This window comes from Thunnus maccoyii, chromosome 3, assembly GCF_910596095.1.
Source record: "Thunnus maccoyii chromosome 3, fThuMac1.1, whole genome shotgun sequence".
In the NCBI taxonomy this organism is placed as follows: Eukaryota; Metazoa; Chordata; class Actinopteri; order Scombriformes; family Scombridae; genus Thunnus; species Thunnus maccoyii.
The window spans coordinates 33,008,291-33,030,862 of record NC_056535.1 but is presented as its reverse complement, the minus strand read 5'-3'; the positions used below and the strand labels follow the sequence as shown (position 1 = coordinate 33,030,862).

Here is a 22,572-nt window from a genome sequence, read left to right as displayed (position 1 = left end):
GTTTCAGACAAGCTGAGACTGTCTGGTGTTTTGTTTGTGGCTTTCACTTCCTGACTGTTTTACGCTCTGTGTACTTGTGGCTCTGTCTACCACAACGTCACACTGTAAAAAATGGCTGTGTAATCCACAGTAATTTACTGTGTTTCTGCACAGTTAATTACTGTGAATATTTTTACAATATAGTACTGTGTATTAGGCCTAAAAACACAGTAATCATAATGATACTGTAGAATCACAGTAGTGAACACACTACTGTAGAAAATCACAGTAACCATTATGTTGCTGTAAAAAATCACAGTAACTATTATAGTACTGTACAAAATCACAGTAATATTGATACTACTGCAGACACCATTATGCTTCTCTATTTAAGGTAGCAGCTTTCCCTTTCATAAAGTAAATCAGTAATTTGAAGATTATTTTGTAATACCTTCAAATAAAACTCCTCAAATTCATGGTGCAGATTAAATAATTTAAACATTAGTTTAAATTTTTTTTTTTTTTCATATGAATTCAAACAGGACCTGTCCATGGTTCTGCGCATTTGACTCCTCCCCATTACACATTGTTGCAGAGTGCAGGATTTAATAAGCAAATACTCAATGCCACTTACAGAACTGTTGCGCTGCGGGGTGCACGGGGCTCTCCCTATGGCTGGATGGTGAAGCTGCTGGGCGCACGGGGCTCTCCCTATGGCTGGATGGTGAAGCTGCGGGGTGCATGGGGCTCTCCCTATGGCTGGATGGTGAAGCTGCGGGGCGCACGGGGGGGCTCTCCCCCTGACTGGATGGTGAAGCTGCGGGGTGCACGGGGCTCTCCCCCTGACTGGTCCTGGTGCTGAAGCTGAATTTTTAACATTCCCTTAACATTTTTATTATAGCTTGTGTTTTTATTTATGAAATAGCCTATCTTGTATTTATGACACTTGTGTGGCAGTAGCTATATTTTTCTCTGTATGTTGGCTATAGCCGTTTTTGTGCCTAAAGACAAATTCCCCGTAGGTTCGGCTATATGAAAGCCTTATAACATTATATTATTCTGAAAAGAAACTCAGCATAACATATAGGCTAACTAACTCCACACAATAAGGCTGTTTAATAACTGTTCATCTTGCCAAAATGGTCGATAACTGTATAGTAGCTAAACACTATCAGCTATGCAGGAACCCACCTGTTAACATACTGCATCCTTCTTCACGTCTGACAGGATTTACCGTTCCAAATTTTCGTAAGTTTGGCAGAAAATTCCGCAGATTTTTCTTTGTTGTGCCGTTTTTGGGCACCGCTTTGATATTTTCGTTTCATTTTCTAAGTGTCTCTGACAGCGGTGCTGTCACTGAGCTGTACTGAACTGATTTGAATTTCCCGCCTAATGTATTAATTGGACCAAAAATCCCTGACGTATCAAACAAAGAAAACTATGGACCAGTAAAGTTTTTATTTTATTTCAAATATTTGTTTTATTTTTATGTTCAAAATACAGACAATATCATGACCTGAACCCTACGTTGCGGTAGCCGGCAGGCTGTCAGTGAAGTCGTGAGCTGATTGGTTGAGCCAAAGAAAAACATCACGTGATCTCAAATTTGAACAGTGTCACTGAGTCAATCTGGGCGCCAAACGAATTTACTTCACTGCAGCCGTTTGGGATTTAACAGCTGTTTGGATTACTACATTATCTTTTTTTACTTTAAAGGATTTTCTTTTTAAGAGTGCTCATATTCTTGTCTGTTTTTGCTCGGTGTAAAGTTGTCAGACGGTATCATAGATGGACTTTCTGACATCCTACAGCTTGCTAACTTCACCAGCTAACATTTAACTGCAGAGTCCTCTGAAACAAAGGACACAACAAACTCGGAACATTCAGAAACGAGCACTGGAAGATACTAGAGACCACAAAGAGGTCTGTTCAACAGATATTTTTTGCAGTGTGGACAGTGCACTTCTTGCACTGTGGTGAGAAGTAACGTTAAAGTTAGCATTAGTCTGGAGCAGCAGCAGCAACAGGAGGAGGCACGACATCAGCAGCTGATCAGTAAGTGTCTTTAACATTAAAACACTCGGTCCTGACTAACACCAGACATTACACCGAGCTAGTTTTTTTCCAGTTAAATTATTCACATCGATTTCTGGCTGCTCAGAAGTGTGTTGTGCTAACATTATTATGTCAGCTAGTGGTCTGTTAGCTAACAGAAATCCATAGTTAACCTGACTGCATTGTGTTAAACTGAAACAGCTTCATATTACAAATCTAACTTGTCAACATGCCTTAACGTTACAGATGTTAGCTTTATAAATTCTGCTTCATAGGACTCGTGAGAGCACTGTGAAGTCTATTTAGCCTGGGACAACCCCTGGCTAACTCAACACTGTCACACTAGTTCACTATGAAAACATCACCCTGTTTTTTCATCTCTGTAACTTAATAGTTAATTATTCTAACGTTAGGTCTTATAGAGAAGGCAAAATGGTCTGATAGTCTACCATCTACGACCAAACTGTGTGAAATTACTGTGTTCCAAGATGTATATGCATTTATGTATGTTTGTGTGTGTGTGTGTGTATGTACGTTTTATATATATATACATATATATATATATATATATATATATAGAGAGAGAGAGAGAGAGAGAGAGAGAGAGAGAGATGCAATGTATAGGACGATTAATTAAAAAGTAATCACTCCAAAGTCATGGACGGCTCTTAATCCTGATGCCTTTCTTCATCTTATTTCTACTCCTCACAGCTGACGAGCACTCCTGCTGATGCCAGAGTCCAGTCTCTCTCATCATCCCAGGTCTCACTGTGCAAGGTAAGATTTAAAATCCACGGACAAAGCCAAGTTAGTCAGCTCTTGTAGAAGTTGTGCTTGTTATACTATGTGCCTGTTTTTAGATATTTTATATTTATATTTTATATTTATTTTGGCTTAACCACAAGCACCTCAGCAGTCATGTGCTTTGATCTGTTCCCATGTACTAACTAACAAACAATATTGTCTCTGTTGTGTAAGTTTCTTAGTTTTCACAGAGAAAACAGTACTTTAAGGTAATAGAATTGTTGTTAATTCAGTGTTTGATTATTATCCATCAGGAGAACCTGAACCTGAGATCCTGTGTACAAACCAAATGGATGCTGCTGATGGAGACCTGACTTCATCACCACTTTGGCTGCCATCTTCACATCTTGCTATAGGTTCACAGTTGAATATCAGGAGGAAACAATGACATCGCTGGAGTTCAAAAGGTATTGCTCATCAACATTTTTACATCACATCCTATTTCTTTTAGATTCATTTTACTTTCATTTTCTCGGACTCTTTACAAGTAGGCTATGCATCCACAAACACAATTTTAAAGACTCTATGGACACCTGAGTACCTAGTGACATCTCCCAAAGTTGAATATCCATGTTTAGATTACTTAAGAGTGTTTTGTTTCAAGGAAATAACAGTGTCTAGTGTCAGTGTCTATATTATATACATATTTGCTTCATTCTAATTTACTATATTCTTATTTACTTTGTAAGTTAAGCTGTGTTAAGTAAGCCCATGCAGTCCGGATATTTCCTGCTGTTGCTACTTCACATTAAAAGCTTCTCACTGGTGTACCACTGTGTGGCTTTTATTATGAAGCATGTACAGGAAATGTAAAACAGACTGCAGTATTGGTCAGTAGACATTGGTCTATGCAAAATGTTTTGTAGTAGTAGCTGTTCAACAGTTGATAAATAATTGTCATTTAAAGAGTTGGATCTGTACTCATTTATTGAAATTTAAATGTGGTTTGAAAGTTTACAGCATTATATGAACTGTAATCTAATTTACTGCAAAATGCCTGGTGCTGTAATCCATTACACAGTAACATAAAATTACTGTATTTTATTTTACAGTTACATACAGCTACTGTAAAAGTAGATACAGTACCATTAAATTACTGTTTCATTTTACAATTGCTACTGTAAATAAAAACACAGTACACTTACTGTAATTTATTTTATAGTAAGTTTACTGTGTTTATATTTACAGTAAATAACTGGCAGCAATTGACAAGTAACTTACTGTAAAATGAATTACAATAAGTTGTCAATTGCTGCCAGTTAATTACTGTAAAAATTACAGTACGTTTTTTACAGTGCAGTCTTGATACTCTCACCAGATTCAGCACATAGTGAATTTAATATATATAACCACCTACTGTATGTATATAGCGTAACTTATCACTTTTTTACCTATATAATATTATTTCTGCACTCTGTATTGTATGTTTGTATGCATTTGTGTTGTATGTATTGTATGTTGTCCATGTGTTGTTTCTACATGTATGTATATATTTTTTCCCTTTCTTGTCTGTACATAATAGTGATATGTTTAATTATCTTTGTTCAGCTTGTTGTCCTTGTGTATCTTTCTGAAGATTGTTGTGTGTAAGTACATTAAGAGCACCTAGAAACTGGAGTCAAATTCCTTGTATGTGTAAACAGACTTGGCCTATAAAGCTGATTCTGATATTAGGAGTCTACTGATGCTGCTATATGAGTAATCTGCAACATTTTCATGATTGTCTCACTGACTCTCTATAATCAATTGACATACTACTATATCAAGCATAACAAATTCAAGTTTTACTTTTGTTATACTTAAGTGTATGTTTCCCCCTGATATATCCCAAATTACTTGTTCTCTGGCTGCTAAAGCTGCTGCTGTCCTGAGATAAATACGCCCCACTGATTATGGAAAACAACTAAATCTGTTACCACAGTCACGCAGACAACACACAAATTTTCATAACCATATCACCAGGGGACTCTGGTCCAATACAAGTGCTGAGTGAGTGCATTGCATTGATTGACTCAGACCTGACTTTCAACAGCCACATTAAGACAATTACAAAGTCAGCCTACTATCACCTGAACAATATATCAAGAATTAAAGGACTTATGTCTCAGCAGGATTTGGAAAAACTTGTCCATGAATTTACCTTCAGTAGACTCGACTACTGTAACAGTGTCTTCAAAGGTCTCCCTAAAAAATCGATCAGACAGCTGCAGCTGATTCAGATGCTGCTGCTCGAGTCCTCACTAAGACTAAGAAAGTGGATCATATCACTCCAGTTACGCTGGCTTCCTGTCTGTCAAAGAATTGATTTTAAAATACTGCTGCTGGTTTATAAAGCACTGAATGGTTTAGGGCCAAAATACATTTCTGATCTGCTGCTACGTTATGAACCATCTAGACCTTGCAGGTCGTCTGGGACAGGTCTGCTTTCTGTCACCAGAGTCAGAACTAAACATGGAGAAGCAGCGTTCAGTTTTTATGCTCCACATACCTGGAACAAACTCCCAGAAAACTGCAGGTCTGCTGCAACTCTCAGTTCTTTTAAATCACAGCTGGAGACTTTTCTGTTTGCTGCTACCTTTTATTAAACCAAATTTGAGGGTTAATATTTTACACTGCACTGTAACTTTTATTCTCTTGTTTTATCTGTCTTATTCTATTTTAGCTTCTTTATTTATTTATTATTTTTTATTATTTATTTCCAATTTAACACTTTTTAATTGTATTTAAATGTCTTTTTACATTGCCTTGTGTTGCTTTTATGCTCTATGTAAAGCACTTTGAATTTCTTTGTTGTTGAAATGTGTTATACAAATAAACTTGCCTTGCATGAAATCATCAGGCCTTCCTCTGCTTTAAGGATAAGGCTGTCAATTTTTTATATTTTTCTTATCGTCAACAAATCTAATGTGTAGAGCCATAGTATACACACACACAAGGATTGTGTATATATAAGATACATCAGGCTTTGGACACACACATAATCCTTGTAAGTAGGATGAGTTCATTGTTGGTTTGGCTCCCCACATGAGATTTGTTGACAATAAGAAAAAGACAAAATTGGCAGCCATATCCTTTATCAATCATAAAGTTTGCAGTTTTCCTATTACATCATTAATTGTCTCCTCATATTAAATTCACTATCTGCTAAAATTGACTTTTTTTGTTTTTACATTGGTACCATCTGGTGGTGGCAAGAGGACTGACATTGTGGTGGATGGCAGTGAACACCGTTCCTTTTCTATGTCTGTGATAAGGTTGTCATGTAATGACTGAGGTCAGGACGGGGGTGGGAATATTTTACTCTTTTTTTTTTCTTGTTACCATTTACCTTTTATTTGTGTACTTTTTTTTATCATTCTTGGGTTTGGAAGAAATTATGTGTATGCATGAACTGTATTGCATTTGAGCTGCACTGCACCAAATCCCAATTAACTTGTTGAAATGGCAATTAAGTATTGAATTGAACTGAAATTCCACTCACAAGCAGCTTCTCATTTGTCAGCAGAAAAACTTGTGGTATCAAAATAAACTATAAGATAATAATAGTGCAATAATTACATAAAAATTTTACTCATAATGACTTGAAAATAAGCAGCTTCATCGTCCTTTAAATTGCTCCTTTAGCAACAGTTTCCAATGTTGCAATAACAACCGTAAAAGACAGAAAGAAAGAAAAGGATTGTGAAAGGGGGCGGCTCTGTTTGTAAGTAACCTATTGACACAAGAAACACCAGTGTGCAGAAACTAGACTACTGGAGGTAAATAATGTGACAGAAATCCAAACAAAATGAAGATTTCTTTTACTAATCCTCCTTTAAGAAAGGTTAAAAGGTTACTGTTACCTGATTACTGATCTATGAATATGTGTGTGGTCATTTATATTTAAGCCACAGTTACATTTAAACATGCAAAATGCCTCAGTGTTACATCATGAGATGCGTATTATATAAATTACAGTATCTACATTTATGTGGGTCTTGCCATAAACAAGTCAGGTCGAGTCCAAATATGGTTTAGAGATACTGCAGACACCAGTTTACTAAATGGACTCTGTGTGGTGGTGTCCATCAAGTGCACCATCAAGGTTTTATTTGTTTGTTTGTTTACTTTACTAAAAACTACATCATACAATCAGTATTGACAGTGTTGATTGTAACGATAGCAAATGTGCTACTGAGACTACACATGTTACATTCTCCTACAGATGGAATCAAATCTATCAGGAGATACAGGAAAACACCTGAAAGCCGGACTCAAGACCTGCGCTGCACTTGATTCACATCGCTGGTATCTTTAAGACACGGACCTCTACCTGCTGCACTGCTCCATCCTCAACTTTCACATTAACTCTTACTGAGCAATCTGTGACATACATATCCCCAAAACCAGCTACTCAGCTGGTTTCTTTGCAGAATTCTTTGCCTTTACCTTGTGTCTTTTTTGTAAATCATCACATATAACAAAATGTATATCATTATTATTGTTTGGTTGTGGTTTTTTGGATAGTTGCAACTAAATCTATAACATTAATTTCACTTTGATTTGGCCAGAACCTAAAGTGATTTCCACTTATCCTTCATTATGGGACAGAGTCAGACCTAAATGCACTTCTTGAGTATAATGTTTAAATCTGCTGCATCAAGTTCAAAGTTTAAGAGCTCTGGATGTGGGAGGCATGGAGAGTGCAGTGAGTGGTAAAATAAGTATATTAACTAATTAGCTTTTTAATTAACAAATTTACATGACCAGCAATTTTCTGCCAGCTTTCCTTTCTCGCCTTATTTGCAGCAACAGTGTTGCTTTTTGTTGTGATGATGTATTTATATTCTTCATAGCTCTCCGTTATACTGACCTGGTCCTCCTGACTGAAGTAGGCGGCACACAATCGGTTCATTTTGTGTGGAAAAAGAGTCAAATGACACACCAAACGCCCCTTTTTATGGGGACGCGCACAGAGCCTGAAGCAGAAAGCCTGAGTTAACAAAGAAAGTTCATATCCACCATCATCATACCACTTATCTCTGATCGTGAGTTTAGGGTTTGTCGAGCCAGCTCACATAAAGAAAGCCTGGGTATGTTGAAATTGCTTTGTAGTACGCCCCTCAGGACTTCAGTGCTGCTGTTGACACAATCAACCATCAACCACACACAGTAAAGGCATTAGGTAACATCAGCATCAGGCTTGTATTCTAAAATAGGAAATCAAAGTAAAAATGGGCTTAGCTTAACATCTCTTGCAGCTTTCGATAGCAGTAATATTATAAATAGGTGTGAATATCACATTTATGGCTTCTGTCATCTCGTTCCATCTTAAGGTACAGAGTGAAATTAGCAAATGTGCATACAAAGTGTGCAATTTTCTATCATTACTTTTCTCTTGGCCATACTCTTGTCTTGTTGATGATGTTGTATTGCAGGTGATGGAACAAACAGCTCATGCTTCCTGTCGAAACCACAGCTGTTTTACCACATTGAGTCAACTGGTATTTTGTCAGTCGAACCTCTGCCTTTTTTTTTTTAACCACGTCCTTCCTTATACACAGACTAACGCAGGTTAACAACATGACAGGCTGTCAACTTTTACAGATTCTTGTTTTGTGTTGATGGAAACAGAGGGATGATGGAATTGGAGCTCAGTGGGACATAGAGCGACTGTATTTCCCGCTCCCTGTCATGCAGTGAGTGGAGCAGGTGGACCCAAACGCAGGAGACAGCAGGCAGGCAGGATCAGATGCAGAATATTTAATGATAAACATGAAAGACTGAGACACAGGAACAGGGAACACTGACCATAACCGCAGACGACTCGACAAAAATTGATCTGAGAACAGTGAAAATAAGACACAGGTGATACACGAGTCAATCAACAAAGGTGGGAAAACACAGGGTGTAAAGGTAACAAAACACAAGGAGAAAACATTTCAAAATAAAACACGAACTAAAGTAATCAGGCAAGGAACAGGTGACACAACACAAGGGCAGACTGGGAGCTGATAGACTGGGGAAGACACTAGGAGCAGGGCAGAGTAATACAGGGCAGGGGAGATGCACATAAACACAGGAGGAGTGAAGGAACACACAAGGGAAACAGAGAAAACCAAATCCAGGCAACATGAGTGCAACACAGAAACCCAAAAGAACAAAAACACAAAGAGTCCAAAAAACAAACAGAAAGTCCAAACAGGATGTGACACTCCCAGCTCTGACGCTCTCAGCACCTGTATTGTATGCAGCAAAGGTGGCTGAACTACTGATTAAAAAACTCGAGTTGTAAGGCCATGTAACACTAAACCTCACGTCGCCTGTGTCTGGGCCAAAAAGTTGCACTTGAACACACTACAAAGACAACAGCTGATGGCCAACTAGCACGTACGTTCTGCACCTGCGTGAAAGGAAATAACTCTCCATACCAGATGACAGTAGTCTGTATTCATCATTCAAAAAGGGAAACCGGAAGACCTAGGAATGCAGATAAACAAAGCAGCGTTTGCCCAGCATTTTCACACCACTCTCGCTCACCACAGATGGTTTCGTATAGCTACTTCTAATCGAGAAAATGTCTGATAAGTTGCAAATGGCACTGGCATTGTCAGCCTTGGTCTTTTGCTTGTGGAAGAAGAAAGTCAAGTCAAGTCAAATTTATTTATATAGCACATTTCATATGGCAGGCATAAACTCAATGTGCTTAAAAACAAGTAAAGATCATACATGACAAAAATATATAACATTACTTATATAAAACAAATAAGATAAAACATAAAATTAGAAGATGTTACATATATAAAAACATATAAACATGTAAGACAGCATAAAAAATTAGAAGGTGAGAGGGTATTACAATAAGAGAGTAGGGTAAGAAGGTATTATTATTATCATTGTTAAAAGAAATAACAATAATAATATTGTTTCTAAAAAGGTTTTACCCATTAACCTAACTAAAAGCTTGTGAAAAAAGATATGTTTTTAGTCTGCTTTTAAAGGAGGACACTGTTGTAACAGACCTGAGTTCATGTGGTAGAGAATTCCAAAGAGTAGGACCATAATGGCTGAAGGCACCATGAGCTGATTTAGTATTTATTCTAGGTATGGTGAGGAGACCTTTATTTGATTATCTCAAGGGTCTGTCTGGCGTGTATTCAGAGAGCATGTCAACAACATAGGAGGGAGCTAGGCCGTTCATAGCTTTAAAAACAATAAGAAGTATTTTAAAATCAATTCTTTGCTTTACTGGGAGCCAGTGAAGAGAAATTAAAACAGGAGTGATGTGTTCACACCTTCTGGTTTTGGTTAATACTCTGGCTGCAGCATTCTGAATAAGCTGGAGTTTATTAAGCGTTTTAAGAAAGAAAGAGGCAGAGACGAAAAATAAGGAGAAACCGCACTAAATGGATGAAATCATAGATACTACAGCGGCAGGCTCAAGGGGCTTTCCCGAACCTGTGTCTAGAGCTGGAGTTAAATGAAACCTCCAATTTAAAAAAGTTTGCTTGGCTTTTTCCTGTCCAGTTCCACGTGTTGAAGGAAGTTATCAGTCCAATCATCCAGAGGCAAAACACTAACCACTGGGACTGTATCTCCATTGGAGAACAACTGATGATGACACTGCGCTTCTTGGCAACAGGTAGGCAAGGTTTCGCTATATTTAACATTACAGCACTTTTTGTTTGTATATTATGCTTTTTTAACGGTTACGTCTAATTTAATGTGATGAAGAAGTGCAATAATCAGTAACTGTATATAACGTATGTACTGTACATAAATATGTAATTTACCACAGCTGTAAGGTGCTGGAAAAGCTTGAAAATGCACCTTGAAGTGCCTGTAAAGTGCTTGATTTGACCTTGGAAAAGGTGCTGGAACCATGTAATATAGATAACTGAGTTATGTACTTGTTAATATTAACAGGGGAAAGCTTCAGCAGTCTTTCTTACCAGTTACAAGTGGGAATATCAACAATTCAGCAATTTGTTCCTGAATCCTGTACAGAAATCTACCAGGTTTTCAAAGAGAAATACTTGAGGGTATGTGTGATATATGATTTCTTTTTTAGATACTTTGAGGTTTATAGTGCTGTCTGTAGGCATTTGGACAGCAACACATGGCCACATGACTACAAGTTATCAAGGGTCTGACATATGAAATTAGCCATCATGAGTTATGCCTAACCTGTTTCCTGTAATGGATAATGTAGTGTCATCTGAATTACATGGAATTTACATGGTGTGGTCTACACACGACATACAGCAACATGACATATAATTAGTGGGTGTTCCTGTGTCCACCACATAGTGGAAACAGGAAGTGGTATTTAACATCCGATATTCATGACAATGCATATGCATGTGAGGTAATGTTGACTTAATGTATTGCTGCATTAATGACCCACTTGTGTAGCACAGCCTGGTGGCAACAAGAAGCAAGCCTAATGTTACAAACTTCCTTTGATTTACATGAAAATTAAAATGTGTGATCTGAATTTGATGTGCAGCAACAAAACATACATTTAATGTGTGTTTTCAAGCATCACATATTGGACACAGGATGTGATAGTTGTCTCCTACATGCGATCAGGAAAATGTACATCCGTGTCAGTTGTCCTCTGGTAAAGGTATTGCTGCATCATGTTGGTCCACAATAACAGCACTTTAACTGTGGCACAGCCCGACGTGCATGAGGGTGCGAGGGCTCCATCATCGCTGCTTGCAGCTTTTATTTGCCTTTTATTATTTTCTGTGTCTCTCCTTCTCATACTGTAAGTTACGTTCTATCTGACACATCATGTTTGCATCAGAGGTTTCCTATGAATCTGGTGTATTTTTCTTTCTCTTTATTTCTGACCACTTATTTGGTGTTTACTGTCGACATCAAGTAGTGATGAACAATGAGGAAGGAGTTGAGGTTGAGACAGAAAAAAGGGGAAGGACAGACAAAGGTTTGTGATGTTTTTAGGTAATATATCAGAAATTCATGAAACACAACACTTGAGACAAACCAACTGTAGTGACAAGAGGAAATAACCAACTATAGTGAACACTAGAGGACGAAGGATCTCAGCATCGAAGGCCAACATAATGAGGAGCTTTATTCTCCTCATCCTCTCACTAACGGCAGGTAAAAAGATTACTAATACCTGATTACAGATATTACAGACTAATGAATGTTATGTTTATATCCTGTTTATGCCATATATGTGCATATGAACCCATGTTTTATTTCATGTCAACCAGGACTGTTTGAAAATGAAAGAAATATTCGATGTGAATAATTCCATTCAAGATTTATGATGAATTATAAATATCACAAAATGCATTTTTGACAGTCCCCATTATATGTTTTTTGAAATATTTAAAACAGTTTAATACAACTGATGAGTGAAATCTGTAAAGTTTTTCGTGGAACTGACAGCAACGTTAAGCTTTTAACAGCTTCATAATTAATAAACAACACAGGCGAAAACTGACAAAGAAAAACAAACATTTATGGTTCTCAAATTATATTTTACTCCACTTTTACTCAGGTCAAACTATGCCACTGACCTTTTTGATTTTATAGAGGTCAAGGGTGAACACCTAGAATGTAAACAGTTTGCTAAATGATCATAAACAATAATTAACAAAAGCAACTATTCAATGAACTATTTATAGCCTATTTCCCCATTTAAATGAGTAACATCCAAACTTTAATGGGCATAACTATTTACAAGAAAGGGTTAAAATTAATAGTGATGGTTCATTTTGTTTGTTAGGTCCAGGGCTATTGATTGACATATTGATATTTGATTGATGTGTGTGCAGAGTTTGTTTTAACAATCATCTGCTGAATGAGGAAAGTTTTTCTGAGCTCACCTTAAAACTCAGTTTAATGTGTTTACATAAGAGCATGATTTGTGATTTCACAACTAGTTTGTAACTTCCACAAGTGTGATGTGGAAACTTGAAGCCTCCAGTGCACAAACACAGAGAATGAACTTTACAGTGAAGGAGGAGACATCTTGTGTCCAGCAGTTGACTTTTGAAATGAACAATATTTACATTTTCAAAGATTCTGGATTTTTAATGAGAGAAAAGGAAAAGATGTAATTTTAAGGAATTTTAAAAAGTAATTTAATGTTTTGTGGAAAAAAAGTATTTTTATGTCTTAAAACATGTCTGGAGGAGATTCTTGTTTGTTTTTAGTGGACGGGTCGCTGGGACTGGGAGGGTTAGAAAGACACCTGTTTTACTCTCAGTATTAATCATTTATAACACAGTAGTTAAAGAAAAGATAATGAGTGCATAAAACTCCTCTGGTGAACAGGCACTAACACAAACATTTTTGAGAATTTAAAAAAATGTAAAATAAAAAATTCTAATATTTGTCAAGGATGAAATACAAAGTCAAACTTATTTCGATGTTTATCTTGAATCATGAAGCCACTGGGATTTGAAAACCTGACTTTGGCGACTCCTGGTGGTAGAACCAAAAAATACACCGTGGTAAGCTGCAGAGTTGCTCTGTTACACTGAAAAACTAAAAGTACAAAAAAAAATGTATTTTATAAATTTATACTAAGATTTTATGAGTAGAGGCCTTTCAGAATCAGAAATTACCACAAAACACTATATGTATGACTAAAATACACATTAAACAAGATTAGCTGTACAACTCTGTGATCTATTGATTAATCCAGAAAGTCTGTTTACCAGCATGATGAGACAGTGGATGTTTTGTTGATACGGTTCTTATTCAGACTGTTCTGGGATTGTTTCAGTGTCTGACATGATGGGAACTTTTCTCTTTGTCTGATCAACAGGCTGTGAGGCCTCGTCTGAAGTGAAGGGATGTGAAGGAGGATGGGTTGAACTCACCTGCAAATACCCAAGAGCAAATCAGGAATATCAAAAGATAGAGGTTATTAAACCCAGAGGAAAAGACATACAAAGCACTAAAAATGATGCGTGGGAAAATGACGACAGATTTTCCCTGTACCATGATACAAGACATAAAAATCTCAGAATGACCATTAAACAACTTAAAAGTGAGGACTTTGGGAAGTACAAATATAAATTTGAGCAAGACGATTACTCATTCTATGGACCCGGGGAACAGGAACTGGAACTGAAAGTCGGTAAGAGATGTTGCATCTGTATCAAAGAAGTTTAACAAAACATCACTAAGAAAACATGAAGAAAACTAACAAAAATGTAACAACACAACACACAGGCATCAGGCATTGAAAGACATTTCAGAAATGTATCTGTATTTTGTTTGCACATTATAATTACAGTATATCTATCCCACTGGGGTGAAAATCTTTGGGAATCTCACAATTTGATTCTGATTCCAACCAATTCTTGATAGTAAATAATGAGAGAGGGACTATTTTTAGCTCTTCTGATGCTTCTTTCAACACACTGTGTGTCATTCACTGGTGTCCTGTGTCCACTGAACTTTAATATGAAACATAACTTTAAACTAAATGATCTTGATGAAGGTCACGTCTAAACAAACAGAAAAAAGTAGAGAAGTGTGTGAAAGTTTGCAGCTTTTTGATTTAGAAAAGTGAACTGCATTAATTTGGAAGCATCTTAGTCATCTTCAGTATAACAATAATGAAATGAAAGTGTCATTTATTCATTCACCCACATCTACCATCCCACAAAAGCACACAAACCACAGTTTGGTGATAACAGAATGAATAAAACTGACATATTGTTCATGCTAAGTTGGACGTTTTCTCAAATCCCAGAGTGTGCTGACATTTCTTTCCAGGCTTCTGAAATAAAATTTCACATTCAGTGAGGTCTGCTTCTCTTTCAACTTTCTATGAAGCAAACATTACAGGACAGGAGAGGCAGATATAATGAATAGATAAATGCACATGATGCACCCTTTACTGTATATGAGCGTGATGATACATTTCCAACATGTGTTAGCAAAGTATTACAATGTTCAGTTTTGCATGTTTTACGTTTCTTTTTTCTTTGCAGTGAAAGATGGCTGCCAGACACCATTTAATCAAACTGCGTACAGAACAGCTAAAACCACCATCACATGTGATTACCCTAACGAATACAACTCCAGTGTCAAGTTTATCTGCAAAGACAACAATGAAATCTGTGAGGAGATTTTATCAACACAGTCTTCTGTAAAGTCAAACGGGACATTCACTCTCACGGACACCAACAGCTTCAACATGTCCATCAGTAATGTGAACTCACAGCATGCTGGTGTCTACTGGTGTGGAGTCAAATCAAATGAAGGAAGTTACAGAGTTTCACTCAGAAAAATACAACTGGAGATTAAAAGTGAGTAATACAGATTCAGCTCTCCTCTACTGGTTAGAGGCTTTTTTCTGACTTTCATTTTCTGTTTATCAGTGAAACATGACTCATCACAACAGGTGATTTAAAAGATGTTAACACAAATTTATACACATTCAGATGTTGTATTGGCAGTTTGGCTGACATTTGATATTTAGTAAAAGGCAACTATCATAAAAAATATGTAAATATGCGTGCAGATAACAGTGAAAGTTAAAGTGAAATAAAGAAAGTGAGATGCCAGAAATGCCAAAGTGTTTGAATTTTTTCCAACATGTGTCAGCACAGTATTACAATATTTGATTTTGCATGTTTTACTTTTCTTTTTTCTTTGCAGTGAAAGATGGCTGCCAGACACCATTTAATCAAACTGCGTATGAAACAGCTAAAACCACCATCACATGTGATTACCCTGACGAATACAACTCCAGTGTCAAGTTTATCTGCAAAGACAACAATGAAATCTGTGAGGAGATTTTATCAACACAATCTTCTATAAAGTCAAACGGGACTTTCACTCTCACAGACACCAACAGCTTCAACATGTCCATCAGTAATGTGAGCTCACAGCATGCTGGTGTCTACTGGTGTGGAGTCAAATCAAATGAAGGAAGTTACAGAGTTTCACTCAGAAAAATACAACTGGAGATTAAAAGTGAGTAATACAGATTCAGCTCTCCTCTACTGGTTAGAGGCTTTTTCTGACTTTCATTTTTTGTTTATCAGTGAAACATGACTCAACACAACAGGTGATTTAACAAACATTAACACAAATTTATACACATTCAGATGTTGTATTGGCAGTTTGACATTTGATGTTTAGTAAAAAAAACAACTGTCATAAAACAATATTTAAATATGAGTCCATATAACATGACATGAAGTTAAAGTGAAATAAAGAAAGTGAGATGCCAAAAAGGAGTTTGAATTAGAATTTGTCTTTGTCTTTCTATCCACAGATATTACAAGCTTCAAAAGATTCCCAACTAGTGGACAAAATTTCACATACTGGTGTGTTTATCCACAAGGTGCTCCCATTAAGAAATTCATCTGTAAGGGAGAAGATCCATCTATATGTCAACCTCTATGGAGCACCTCAAAGCACAGGACGAACACTGGGAAGTTTTCAGTGGAGGATGACAGAGAGAGGAGAAATGTCACCATAACTGTCAGAGACCTAACAATAAATGACGCGGGGACATACTGGTGTGGAGCACAAAACACTGACAATAGACACAGTAACCCATTCTTCAACAGACTGGAGATGACTGTAGGTGAGTGTTCAAATAATTTCATTGTTTTTGATGTAGTGGTTCATATCATAGGAGGCTAATAGATGGATGGTGATGTTCACCTGTGGCAGGTTCAATTCCCTGTAACAGCTGAGACGTCCATCCCTGTTCAGTGTAACAGCGCGTTGCCACCAGGAACTCTCCCATGTGACCAAGAACCTTTTAGAGAAACCAGGGACTGAATTTAGATTCTGTAGGATAGTTCCAGTTGATAAGAAGTTCCTGCTTCTGCTACTTTCTGATAGTTCAGGATTAAGATGCAGCAGTTTTTCATAAATTCATCACTAAGTTTGTGTGTAAAGTCCATCATTAGTTCTTAGTAACTACTAGTTATCAGGTTGCACCATTAAAATTCAGAAATGTCTTAGCTAGTACACACTTCAGTAATGTTTCAATCGGTTGCTAAGCAACATCTGTAGCGCTGTCCAATAAGAAGCAACCAACTAGGAAGTGACTATGGCATCACAAGCTGTGACATAACTTGTAAAAATAAGTTTTAGAGGCCAAAAGATAAAATAAAGTTAACTGTCACTCCTTTGTGAATGTAGGTGTGTATGTTGTTGAAAACTTTATTTTCTGATTCATTCATAGCTGTTACTTCCTAAAGCAGCGATAAATAACCATCAAAAGCTCTTCAGATCGTTTACTGTGACAGGTGCTCTGGGGTTTTCAGTCTGCTATGAAAATGCAAATATTTTTCATTTCTTAAGTTTTCCTGCTGAACACAAGATGTTTCCTACTTCACTATAAAGTCCGTTCTCAACAGTGTTTATGCACTGGAGGCATCAAGTTTCCACATCACACTTGTGTAAGTTGCAAACTGGACCACAACTGGCTCCAAACTAGTTGTGATGTCACAAATCCTGCTCATAGGTACTGGCCTTAAACTCAGATTTAAGGGGAGCTCAGAGAAACTTTCCTCCTTCAGCGGATGAATGTGAAAACAAACTCTGAACATACATCATTCTGCTCAGAGAAGCTCAAACATCCAACTGAAGGAACAAGAAGAAGAGCATTTATGTTTCAGGCAACAAAAATCAGCTCAAATGGATTCAGACAGCAGAGGAAATGGAGCCCTTCTTATTTGAAGAAGCAAATCTGTCTTTTCAAAATTAAAGAGTTACATACAAACAGTAAAAGGAAGTGGTTTAATTTTGAAAGGCAGGATGTGTGAGACAGGGAGCTGTGATATTTACTTATTTATCTATTAGGAATAAATATCGTTGCACAGGAAGAAGTAAAGCAACAGTAATGACTGGACGGCATCTTGCTGAAGCTAATTTGCAACCCCCATCACTGGATAAACTATGTTGCTATGAAACACCTGACGAGTCCACACAGTTGATGGAAATAATTCTATATATATACATAAGGATTTTATTTATATATTTATTTGTTTTTTGCCTGCTGTTGTCTGTAATAAGAATTTATTTCTGTTTTCATTCACAACTTTGATGTTTCTATTTCTGTTTCCAGTGCCACGGACTCGCTCACCTGCTGAGAGGAATGGTGAGAAAACATTTTTGTTTTCTGAAACCTACATTTACATGATTGAAAAACATTTTGTGATTAGATATCTATGTTAATTGTGGTTTAACTAATGCTGGTCATCTTTTTGTTGTGTGGTTTTGTAGCCATCATCATTACTGTCATCTGTGTAGCTGTGCTGCTGCTTGTGCTGATTTTGGTTCTTATCTACACACGTAAGAGATTCTTTATATAAAAACACTCAAACATACATGCATACACACAGTTTTTATACTGTGAAAGCAGTGATGACATAAATTAATAAATGCATAAATAAACAAAGCATAAAAGTTCAGACTATCTTTTCATCCTTTCAGTATTATGCTCATTTCTAGGAAAAAGTCTACACAATGGTCAAGTCATAAAATCACATAAAATGAAAACAAACAGTTGAATACAAACATCAACAGGTGTAACACTGTCAGTTCTTTCCTGGTCAGTTATACAGTAGGTTCTGAATGAGACAGATGTGTGAAACTGATCCACTTCATTTTCTTCTGCTAAATTTCTTTGTTTTCTTCCTTTTCTTACATTTTTCAATTTTTCTCTGCCAGGATGTTCAAAATACAAAACAAATGAAGAAGAACTGAACAACGCCGAGGTTAGTGTATGTGTTTTTGTATACGGTTGTACTGTGTGTGTGTGTGTGTGTGTGTGTGTGCATCCATATTGTGGGATGTAATGGACCCATATGTGCATGATGCTATTAGGACTCAGTGTTAGGGTTACAGTATTAGTTGCACATTTCCACACATATTTACACTATATTTTGTGATTCATGCAATAATTCTTTGCCAGAAATGAAGCACTGTCAGTCAAAGTGTCCCACCATTAAACACAGTTTGGCAAATTCATGTAGACAGTTTGACATCATCTTATCACTTTTCTTTTAACAGGAGTTGTGTTGTAGGCTCGCCTGCTAATCAGCACTAAACAGAGTGTACAGCTGAGGCAGGGATTTAGTCATTAACCAAAGTATTGGACAAATTTTGATTTTGACCTGATGATGGCGCTGGATGAATAGTTACAGTTCATTCTGAGGGGGACATATACGTATGTACCACATTTCATAGCAATCCATCCCAGATATATCACTAAAAACCTAAAAATGTCAATCTAGTAGTGCTGCTAGATGAAAAGTCAGTGGATCATCAAAGTTAGAGGGCTTCATCCTGGACTGTCAGGTCATCATTGCCAGCCACAGCTGGTGTTAGCGTGGCTGAAAACTCAGCCTCAGCTTCAGTTTCAGGAGATTGATGAGGTCTAACTGTCTTTAAGAACCTCTGTTATTAGCATTGTTGGTGCTTATTGTTATGATTGTGTGTAAACTATTCATCTTGTATTTTTCATTCTGCTCTGGAAGGATTTTATCTATGAGGAGATAGAGGAGCAGCCCCACAAGCCTGACTCAGGAACTGCACTGAAAACGATTTATGTCAGTGCTGAACATCCCACCAACCCTTCTGCCTTTACACATTACTCCAACATCAACCATCCAAACAGTTCAGGGGAAGTTAGTGGTGACACATCTTCTACTGTGAAGGACAATGGTCAATACTCTACTGTCAATCACCCATCCGGGTTTTCTGAAAACCCTCTCTACTCTACTGTCAACAAGCCACAGCAGCACTGAGGAAAGTTTCCAGGCTGTGAGCTTTGCCAAGATTTCAGTTCATTCTTTTTTCTTTTCCAACCCAAACACAGACTTTTAAACTGTTTAAGATAAAATTGTTAATCTTTGCTTGATTTATCAAGCCTTATTCAGAGGATTTCTGCACTGATATACACCAAGTTACCTGATGTGCAACCAACAATGCAGTTCAACACATCCACCACCAACCACCACCTCAAAAAGGACTGAAACAACACCTCTCTGACACAGGGTCATAAAATGAACAATATTCACTCTAACAGGAGTTAATATTATATGATAGAAGTTAATCCAGGACTACTGCATTGGACTGCATACAGGTGTTCTTAATATTACATAAGAAATAGACAGTTTTAATCCATAATATAGCAGTTGTTTGTTCAGGGGTCTGAGGTAATATATTAATGTGTCATTCCTGGTTTAGGGGCAGGATAAGAACTGGTTTAATGAATGATGCTGTATATCAGGGGTTGGAGGACTAGCTGATCTGAATTAAAGATTCAAGATTATTTGACAAGGTGTGGATGTCAGTTCATCGCCCAAACTCCACTGTTCCCCAAAACTGCTGCACAAAATACTTCTTTTAGTGTGTTAAGATCCTGAATGTCACATTTCCTCACACCATCAGCCTCAGACTGATGTCAGGATGTAATATACTGTATATAAATGCAGTTAGAGCTGCAATGATGAGTCAATTAACCGTTTAGTCGATTGACAGAAAATTAATCGCCAACCATTTTGATAATTGATTCATCGTTTTGAGTCATTTTAAGAAAAACTGTCCAGATTCTCAGATTCCAGCTTCCAGCTGATAGTAAACTGAATATCTTTGGATTTTGGTGTGTTAGTCAGGCAAAAGGAGAAATTTGAAGACATCACGTTGGATTTTTTCACCATTTTCAGACATTTTATAGACCAAACAAACAAATAATTGTTAGCTGGAGTCATAGATGCAGTATACACTATGTGCAATTTGTTATGCAACAAGTAGTTGCAACAAAAGTTGCATCATTTCATACTTTCATAATGTATTTGTACACTTATCACTGTTTAATCATTTTTTGTTTTCAATATCTTTTCATATCCTTCTTGTAAATTTCTTTTAATATTCTATTTCATGTATGAAACATGTTTTTTATAGTGATACTAAACAAGGTTTATCTTTACAGCAGGTGGTCGTCTTCATCTCATACTTGATATTATAAGTCGTATTTGTACCTTTAACACAAAACAATTGTTACAAAGTGTTTTACAGACGACACAAAAGACAAAAGATAAAACAAGATGGCAACATATAAACAAAATGTACAAAATATACAACACATACAAACCAGAAAATATGACATTATTTCAAGAAAACACAGATAAAAGAAGTGCCTACTAAAATGCTTCTTAAAATTTTGTACTAACTTTAGGAGCCATAAATGAAGTTATAGTGATTTTTGAATTCATTGTAAATAAGTAACTTTGTGATGGTGTATATTTTGGTTATTTGTTACTGTTATATTTGTTATATTGTCATTATTTAATGCGCAATCACGGTGATTATTGATAGAATCAGGTCACTATGATATTCATAGTTAATATAAGCAGCTGTTTACCTGCATAGGCTGGTAAGAGAAAGAGAGAGAGAGAGAGAGAGAGAGAGGGTAAGTGGGTCGCCCTTTGTTTGTTTACCACAGCTTTGCTTTTGATTGCTGTTATTATTTTGAGTATATTTTGTAATAAGTTGATCTTTTTCATCAATAAAAGTTATTAAACGTATCTTTTTGATCTCAGCAGACAGTCAAGCAAACAAGGTCTGAATTCAGCCTCTCAGACACTTTTTACTTTGTTTCCATTAGTCGCTACACAAAACATAATCGGCTAACACAGATTGATCACTTTGACAGCCACACTCTCACCACTAAAGTGCAACAGTCTATCTGAAGTCAATCTGCTCCTACTGCCTTCAACAAGATTGTACATTTATCTGTGAACTGTTGGAGGCTCCTTCTTGCATTATAAACCAGAGTAATGTGTTACAGACCGTTTGTCTTTTTTAACTGCAGAGTTCTGGGTCAGTTGTAGCTGAGCTAGTGCAGACTGACTGAGAGGCAGGTGTACAAGGTGTCATAAGAGCTGATGTGATCTGAGCATGAATGACTTTTTCAACATTTCCAGGGTGAGGGGCCTGATTTCTGAAATGTTCCCTGTGGTGGATGTAGGGAAGTATAGGAAAGGTGAAGGCTTTAATAAACTACATAATAGTTAAACTTCTACAGTGATATTGGCTAGAGTCAGGGACAATCTATAAAATACTGCCGACTCACTACAACAGCAGTCCATTCATTTAATATTATTACTATAAATTTAGCATGGTGAATAAGTTCATAATCAACTAAAACTCCACCTGCAGGTGTTTCCTGTGGTTTAATCCTGTGCAGTTCTGGGGCAAAATCCAGAAATATGCAGACATGTTGTTTTCGTCAGAGTTCTGTTTTCAAACCTCAGTCATTGGGGAACTAGGCGCACATGCATAAGTCTTATTTCCACTCCCACAATTCACCATAACTGAATGTAGACACGCCCTTAATCAGCTGTTTTCATACCAACATGCTGCCTGCTCCACCAGTCTGTAGATCTGTCTATTAAACAAACAGGAAGGGAAGTAACTGCTTGTGTTGCAGCAAAGTTCTCCAACAGCCACAACAGCTGTCATTAAATAGTAATATCTCATTATCATTTTTAAACACCTGAAATGTGATCAATGATTCATTTGTAGAGCTCATGTTGAAAACAGGGTCACAATTAAGAATAAAATAAAAAGATTATTTACAGCAAAATAAAATTATGTCTCATATAAAATAAAATAAAGATAAAATTGATCACACAAAGCAATTAATCAATAATAAGTTTAATTAATTACTATATGCATGTTTTATGTGCGTACACATCGTTTACACATCTGGCCCCAGGTGAA

The 22,572-nt window shown here is 36.8% G+C and overlaps 1 long non-coding RNA gene across 3 annotated transcripts; it reads left to right on the top strand.

Moving 5' to 3' along the window:
- Positions 1-863: 863 nt before the first annotated feature.
- LOC121893720 lies at positions 864-13,738 on the top strand. 3 transcript variants are annotated; one of them, XR_006095412.1, is made up of 7 exons: positions 864-2,034; positions 2,746-2,811; positions 3,093-3,245; positions 7,043-7,125; positions 10,345-10,459; positions 10,744-10,859; positions 13,631-13,738. It is a non-coding gene; the product is annotated as an uncharacterized LOC121893720 (long non-coding RNA). The 3 variants fall into 3 exon arrangements; XR_006095411.1 differs by lacking the exons at positions 7,043-7,125; positions 13,631-13,738 and adding an exon at positions 11,711-11,756 and having other exon boundaries at positions 871-2,034; XR_006095410.1 differs by lacking the exon at positions 7,043-7,125 and having other exon boundaries at positions 872-2,034.
- The last annotated feature ends 8,834 nt before the right edge of the window (positions 13,739-22,572 follow it).